The following is an 8,280-nucleotide window of genomic DNA, read 5'->3' on the forward strand; positions in this document are numbered from 1 at the left end:
ATTTGACTTATTCTTAATTATGAGTTTTTAATTCTTGCTTTAATATTCTAGGATATTGATTCAAGTATTGATGTGCTTATTCAGAGGAGCAAAAGTCCCTGTCTAAGAGTAGATCTAACATAATTAAGCGGAGTTGATTACACGCCTAGAGATAGGGTGATAAAATTTTGCCGAATTAGGGTGAAACCTAATAAGGGAATTCATAGATCGAGTTAATGCAATGCTAGGGAGTTAATTAGAAAGAGATTTCAATTAATCAACCTAGGGTTAGACGTTGTTAGTCTCAAGAGAGATGGTAATATAAATTAGGGATTTCTATGGATCAAGTCAAGTGAATAAATCGTCTGATTCAGAGTCAATAACAAGTGAAGTCTAGGTGGATTTTTCCCTTAGGTATTGTCCAAATCATTCAGTTTTCCCAAAAGTTATTTCCCCAATTTACTTCCTATGCATTCTTAGTTTAGTAATTAGTTTAGATAAAACAAACCCCTTTTATTTTCAGGCTAGATAATAAAAAGAAAGTCAATACTAGTACTTTTAGTTCCTTTGGGTTCGACATCCCGATCTTGCCATAAACTATACTACTGTTCGATAAGGTGCGCTTGCCTTTGTTGTTATAATATTTAGTTTTCAAGAACGAACATTCATAAATTATAAAAATTATCATGATTCATAACAAGATCAAGTTTTTGGCGCCGTTGCCGGGGAACTAAGATATTAGGACCACTCGATTTTTATTTCTTTAGCCATTCTACTTTTATTGCAATTTAAATTTTTATTTTATTTTTTAATTGTTTGTTTATTCGATTCTGGCATGTTTTTATAGTGCATGACTAGAAGAAACCCGTCGGGACCATTACTTTTTGATAGTGAGATCGATCACACAACTTGCAGAAATTGAAGAGAAATAAGGCGAAGCCTAAGATACACAGAGGAAGAGCAAGAGGACGACATTCACACCACAACCGAGGAGTTGGCTAAAATTCAGGAAAATCCGCTACACCCTACGAATGCTGCTAATCCAGTAAATAAGAACCCTGCTCCACATACTATGTATGATTATGCTAAACCTACTTTAACAAGAACTAAGTGAAGTATAGTTAGGCCTGCTGTTGCTACAAATAATTTTGAACTGAAACCTACCACAATTCAAATGATCCAACAGTTTGTTCAGTTTGATGGTTTGTAGGACGAGGACCCAAACGCTCATTTGGTGAATTTCTTAGAGTTTTGCAAAACTTTTAAGATCAATGGCATTTCTGATGATGCCATTCGCCTTCGGTTGATTCCCTTTTCATTGAGGAACAAAGCTAAACAGTGGTTGAACTCGTTACCACGAGGGTCAATCACTACTTGGGAACAAATGATCGAAAAATTTTTACTTAAATATTTTTCGTCGGCTAAAACGGCTAAGTTGAGGAATGATATCTCTTCTTTTGTGTAGATGGATCTAGAGACACTCCATGATGCATGGGAGAGATACAAGGACTTATTGAGAAGGTGCCCTCACCATGGTTACCTTTATGGTTGCAGGTTCAAACGTTTTACAACAGTGTGAACCCCTCAACAAGGAAATTTATCAATGCAGCTGTTGGTGGGACTATCAATGACAAAACACCTGAAGTGGCTTAAAAATTTATTGAAGAGATGTCATTGAATAACTATCAGTGGTAAGTCATGTGAACAAAGCCGACGAAAGCAGCCGGTGTTTTCAACCTCAATGCGGTTACTATGCTATCTTACCAGGTAGAACTCTTAAATAAAAAGATTGGTTTGTGTGGTCTACTCAGGTACATCCAGTGATGAGGTGCGATTCAAATGAAGGAGGAGCATACATAAAATATCAACCCTTCAACCCTAGCACCGAGGAGGAACAAGTTCAATATATGGGTAATAATTCAAGATCTCAAAATAACCTATATAGTAACACATATAATGCAGGTTGGAGGAACCATCCCAACTTCTCGTGGGGTGGTTAAGGGAATCAAAGGCCACAAGATCCTTCGGGTTTTCAACAACCACCTTACCAACAGGAAAAAAAGTTGAACCTTGAGGAGATGCTAACAAAGTTTATCCCGGTGTTGGAAACTCGCTTTCAAAATACCAAAACAACACTTAAGAATCAACAAGTGTCGATCCAAGGGCTCGTAACTCAGATAGTCTAACTTGCCAAATTGATTTCTGAACGGCCACAAGGTAGCCTACAGAGTAACACTGAATCTAACCCAAGGGAACAACTCAATGTAATTACCATTCAAGATGAGGAAGGGTTAGTTGAACCAAAACCAGAACCAGAACCAAGGCAAGGAATGGTGGTAAGTAAAGGTAAAGGTGAGGTAGTCCATAGTGAGCAACAACTGGTAAGTAATGAGTACAAACCACGAGTGCCATACCCTAATGCGACAAGGAAAGACCGAACAGACGAATTCGTTAAATTCCTTAAATTATTAAAAAAATTACATATCAAATTACCGTTTATTGAAGCTCTTTTGCAGATGCCAAATGCAGCCAAATTCTTAAAGGAGCTTTTAACAAATAAGCGGAAGTTGGATGAGGCATCGCAAGTGGAGTTAAATGCAGTTTGCTCAGCCATACTACAAAATAAGCTGGCCAACAAATTAAAAGATCCAGAGAGTTTTATGATTCCTTGTGTAATTGGTAGTTTAGATGTTAATAATGCTTTGGCTGATTTAGAGGCTAGTATTAATGTCATGCCTTATAAAATGTTTAAACAACTAGGTCTTGGGAAACCCAAACAAACTAGGATGAGCATTCAGTTAGCAGACAAAACAATCAGATTTCCTAAGGGTATTATTGAAGATGTACTTGTTAAAATTGACAAATTCATATTCCTAGTTGATTTTGTTGTTCTAGATATAGAAAAGGATAGTGATGTGCCTTTAATTTTAGGAAGGCCCTTTTTAGCAACTGCTAGAACTATAATTGATGTTGGTACAGGTGAACTCACACTTCGTGTGGGTGAGGAAACAATCACTTTTCAAGCTCGAAATTCTACTAATGCTGATCATGTGGTGCAACCTTCCTTGCAGGAAATACATTCGAAAAGCATACATGAGCCTTGTTCAAATAACAATAAAAAACCCATATATGAAGAACGAAGGCTACAGGTCAAGGAACTAGATGAGCGGCAGACACAGAAATTGAGATCACACGATAAACTGAAATCATTCCATGACGAGCACAATATTTCACCAAATCAACTTAATGTTGGAGACAAAGTACTATTAGATGCAACAGACCCTCGAATTACCACCTCTGAACCTAATGGAGAAATCCCTCTTACGGTACTTAGCATTTTCCCATATGACACAGTCGAGGTAATTCATCCCAAATTCGGTACATTCAAGGTAAATAGTACTCATCTAAAACCTTATTTTGATAAAATTGATAGTAGGAATGAGGAGTGTAAACCCCTCGCACCACCATGACCATGCAACAGAGAGGTAAATTGAGCTTAGACTATAAATAAGCGTTTCTTGGGAGGCAACCTGAGCACTAACGGTGTTAACTTCTTTAAATTTTAGTTTTGAACATTTAATTCACTAACTAAGACACTGAACACAGGTTTTCCAAAACTACACGGCCAGGCCCACGGGCGTGCCTTAGGTCGTATGAAAACAGGGCAATATTTTTCCCAACATGGGAGTCGATAAGTTTGCCATAGCCGTGTGACATGGCCGTGAGTGAATCTGTCAAAACAACACGGGCGTGTCACATGCCCGTGTCTAGAGGCCATGGTTGAAACTGAGAAAACAACACGGGCGTGAGACATGCCCGTGCTCACTACCCATGGTCAAGATTGACAAAACAACACGGGCGTGGACATACATACACGGGCGTGGGAGAAGTGAACAAAGCAGAACACGGCTGTGCGACACGGCCGTGTGCATCAACACGCCCAAAGAACACGGGCGTGAGTGGAATTTTAGATGAGCCCAAATTTGAAAATCACGATACACACGGGCTAAAATTAGGGCACACGGGCATGCCCCACGGCCGTGTGTCCCAATATCTATATAAACTCCTCACTATTCATCATCCCTTTCCCCAAAAACTCTAAACCCTAGCCACCGCAACCCCTCCCCCTCCCCCAACGCCGACCGGCCACCCTAGCTTTCCTTTCTCCTTCATTTATCTCCCCTCTCTCTCTCCCTCCTCCCCTCTTCTCACCCTTGCGCACCACATGGCACACCTTCCATGCCCGTGGCAGATCTCAACCACTCCCTACCATCACACTGTTGCTCCTCCTGCCACCACTCCTCCACTAACGGTTTTCTCTTCTCTATTACTTCCTTTGTATGCTTACTAACTTCATAATCCTAATTTTTATCCTTTTATTGTTTTTGCTACTAATTGTTTATCATATCATCCTCATTCCTAGGATATAGTTTACTATGCTTAGATACTTTCATTTAGTTCATTTTGAATTTAGTCCTGCTATTACTCTACAATATACCATAAAATCTCTATCAAGTTTGATTGCTTTTGGTTGAGTCTTGCTAGTGTTAGTAGTTTTTGATTGCATTTTTTAGTTCAATTCATGGTTAACTCCTTTTTGAATTTGTTAATATATGTTATCTTTTCCATTCATTAAGATTTAAGTTCCTTTTGATGTATATCATGTTGAATCCAAGCGGCAAGAAAACCACCGTCCCCACCTCGAAAAAGAGGAAAGGAGCAGCATCATCCTCTAGTCCTACTGCGAAGATCAGGCCCCCATTCCTCCAATTCCCACTGGGACCATAGGAGGAACTATTTTAGATATTACGGGCCCGACCCTTAGGTGCGGGCCGTTGTAATGACTAGGCCACACTTGAACAAATCCAACTGGCTGACGCGGTCTAAGCCCTTTTGACGACTGACCCATGAGGCCTCTTTTTCGAGATCATCGAACTGACGTACATCGAGCTCACACTCGAACTCTGCTCAACCTTCCACCTTCAAGTCGTCATGACACAGTTCGATGATCCTGGAATGGTCCAGTTCCGTCTCGGTGCTTTAGTCCACCAGTTGAGCGTACCTTAGTTCGGTGTCGTTTTGGGGCTCTATACGGAGGAGTTCATAGATGATGATGATTTTGACACCCTCCATCACCACATCCACTTGTCTCCCTCCAACTGCTGGAGGGCCCTCATTCCTGCTTCGGCCACCTACGACCCTAGTCGCTCTAAGGCATCGGCCCTCGCCCTATCCTTGAGGTACTTACATGCCATCTTGGCCCACACTCTGACAGGGCGGCGAGAGAGCACCCGTATCGTCAACACTCATGAAGCCTACTTTTTATGGAGCATGGCGAACGGGCACGTCTTCGACCTTGCCTATTTCATTGCCCTCGCCATTAGCTGTAACACCCCAACCCCGTGACCGTCACCGGATTTGAACACATAGTATTACCGGGCTTATTTCCCTTATTTCTCTCTTGATAATATTCGATTGCTGTTCCAGGCAGGCTAGCTAATTGCGTCACTGTCGCCCTAAAAATCCTATCTCGAGTTTAAAAAGTCGGAAACTGATTCCGTAAATTTTCCCTGAATTTAGACTCATATATCTATCCATGGATTTATTATTAGAATTTTTGGTCGGGCCAATTGGTACAGTTTATTAGTTAAAGTCGCCCATGTTACAGGGGTCGACTACACTGACCTTCGCGCATTACGACCTGGATATCTTCTCGTACAGAGCTTCAATACTCATGCCGTTTGTTTCTGATGAAACTAGACTCAAAGGGGAATCTGCACATATAAGGAAAGACTTCTAATTCCTTCTGGATAATTTATAGTAAATTATCAAAGTCGCGACAGGGGACCCAGAAACCGTTCTGGCCCTGTCTCACGAGAACTTTAATATCTCTCAGTATACTGCTCATATGGTCGTTTCGTTTCATCCATATGAAAATAGATTCATCAAGGTTTAATTTCATAATTTATTCACTATTTAATTCTACTCCTACTATTTTAGTGATTTTTCAATCTCATCTCACTGCTGCTGTCCGCAACAGTTGCTGCAGAGACTATGCCAATTCCATGAATCTTTCCTTGGCCTTACTAATCATCCATCATACATGACACAAATTATGGCCACCCTATCAAAATTAAAGTTTCTAAGACTCGTGGCTATAGGTTCTAGCATCCCACTCGACGACCGCATAGGCCATTTTCACATGGCTTAAAGTTTACAACCCACGATTCAACAAAACAAAATAGCCTATACATGCCAAATGTTCTTCAACAACAAAAACAATACCACAAGATTTCAGCCGTGTGATGACTCCAACGACGGTCCCGATCACGCAAACAATACGAGTCCGAGAGACCTAAAATGGGTGACAAGAAAAACACCGAGTGAGTTTACAACTCAAGAAGTCATAAGCATTCACTAATCCATCGATAAAGTTACTACTACATGTACAACAAATGAGGCTAGGTATTCGTCCATATCGAATCTATACCATAATACCTCGGACCTTTCGGTCCAATCTCGTACCAAGTCATACATCCACATTTCATATTCTACACAACAAGATAATCGAAACATTTTTACACATTAACTCATTTTCCAGCACAACCATACAATTTCAATCATCACATAGATTTAAGGCTTACCAAATTCAACCCCAAGCATGAGCGTATTCTCTATTCGTCATGAGCTCGAGGTACTTACCCGATTCGCTGTCCGGGATTAACTCGATAATGTCGCACACTCAGTGCCAATTGTAATACAAGAGCATATAGTGAATCCGCACACTTAGTGCTATATATTTTCAGCTCGCACACTTAGTGCTATAGAATCAAACTCGCACACTTAGTGCTGAACAATTTTAAACTCGCACACTTAGTGCCAATCTTGTCACCGTGTCCATTTATACCCGCACACTTAGTGCCGTGACCAATACCTTATGCATTTTGCTGCCTTTATACATTCAACAATGGCATCATTCCATACACATACATTTTCATTTACACATCAATTCATTAAACACAATTGCATATATATTATGATCATTTAAATCAACACCAAATATATGCTAATGACTTACCTTGTGTTAGGTAAAATAGTTCCAAATCGGCTACTCGATGACCTTGATTTCCCTTGTTGGGCGCCTCTCCTTTAAGATCTTGAGCTAAATCAAACAAATTTACTTCTCAATCAGACACATACACACGGCAACCATATACATTTCAAAGGTCAATTTATTCGTATCATTTGTCCATATATTAGCTTTTAACGCATTTGGTCACTAGGGCGACCATATTTAACTTTCAAGCATTCATTTCTAATTTTAGTTAAACAATGCCGAATGCCATTAGCTACTAACGACACACACACATATAAGCACATTTAGCATTTGATACATTCGCCTTAGCATAATTTCATTAAGAGTCCCCATTAGCCACTTCACTCATCAATTATCTCAACTACTTGATAATTCATACTTATCATGCTAGCCGAATATTTCTTATTCAAGTTCATCATCTTCATATTCGCACTAACATCACAATCTCATATCATGGCCGAGTGCTCCTCTTAAACTATTGTTCATCTAGATTCAGCATGAAACAACAATCATCACCCTTGTTAGTTACCCTAGCCGAAAACCTCACTTATTCAAAAACCAAGATTTCAACATGGGTTACCTAAAGAACTTGATAACTAGTTCAAATCTCATCCATCTAACTTACTAATCAAATGTGTACAACATTTCCACCATCTTCTTTAACATCTACCATGGTCAAACGTTCATATCACCATAATTTTCAAAGATTTCGGCATGGTTAAATAAGGGGCTTAGAATCTAGCTTAAAACCATGCTAAGATTTAAAGAGCTAACTTGAATTCTTACCTTAATTTCCAGCTCAAAGTGGCTGAATTTCTTCCTCTTTTTCCCTCTTCTACACGGCTAAGAAGAACCAAAGTATGAAGCCTTTTCCTTCTCCCTTTTTTTTTTTTTCGGTCATGTATGAGAATGATGGACACATTTTTTTTCTTTGTTTTCTTCCTTTAATTTTTCATTAGTTTATTTCCCATGCTTCTTTTTTTTTTTTATTCCTCCTTACATAATCCATTAACTAGACATGTTTGAAACATGTTTCCCTTGCCCATAACTTGTCATGGTCAACACTTATCCAAAATAAATGGAGTATTTGACATGCAACTCCATTTATTTTACTTCATTCTTTATTAACCTCTTAAAATAGCCACATATATTTAAATCCCTTCACATGAGTCCTTTTCTTTCAATTCACAATCAAATTAACTAAA

At 39.4% G+C, this 8,280-nt stretch overlaps 1 non-coding gene across 1 annotated transcript; it reads right to left on the reverse strand.

Moving 5' to 3' along the window:
* Positions 1-1,411: 1,411 nt before the first annotated feature.
* Positions 1,412-1,517, reverse strand: LOC128280214 (small nucleolar RNA R71). The gene has a single exon (XR_008270395.1). It is a non-coding gene; the product is annotated as a small nucleolar RNA R71 (small nucleolar RNA).
* Positions 1,518-8,280: the final 6,763 nt, after the last annotated feature.

The sequence above is a fragment of the Gossypium arboreum genome, chromosome 8 (genome assembly GCF_025698485.1).
Source record: "Gossypium arboreum isolate Shixiya-1 chromosome 8, ASM2569848v2, whole genome shotgun sequence".
NCBI lineage: Eukaryota > Viridiplantae > Streptophyta > Magnoliopsida > Malvales > Malvaceae > Gossypium > Gossypium arboreum.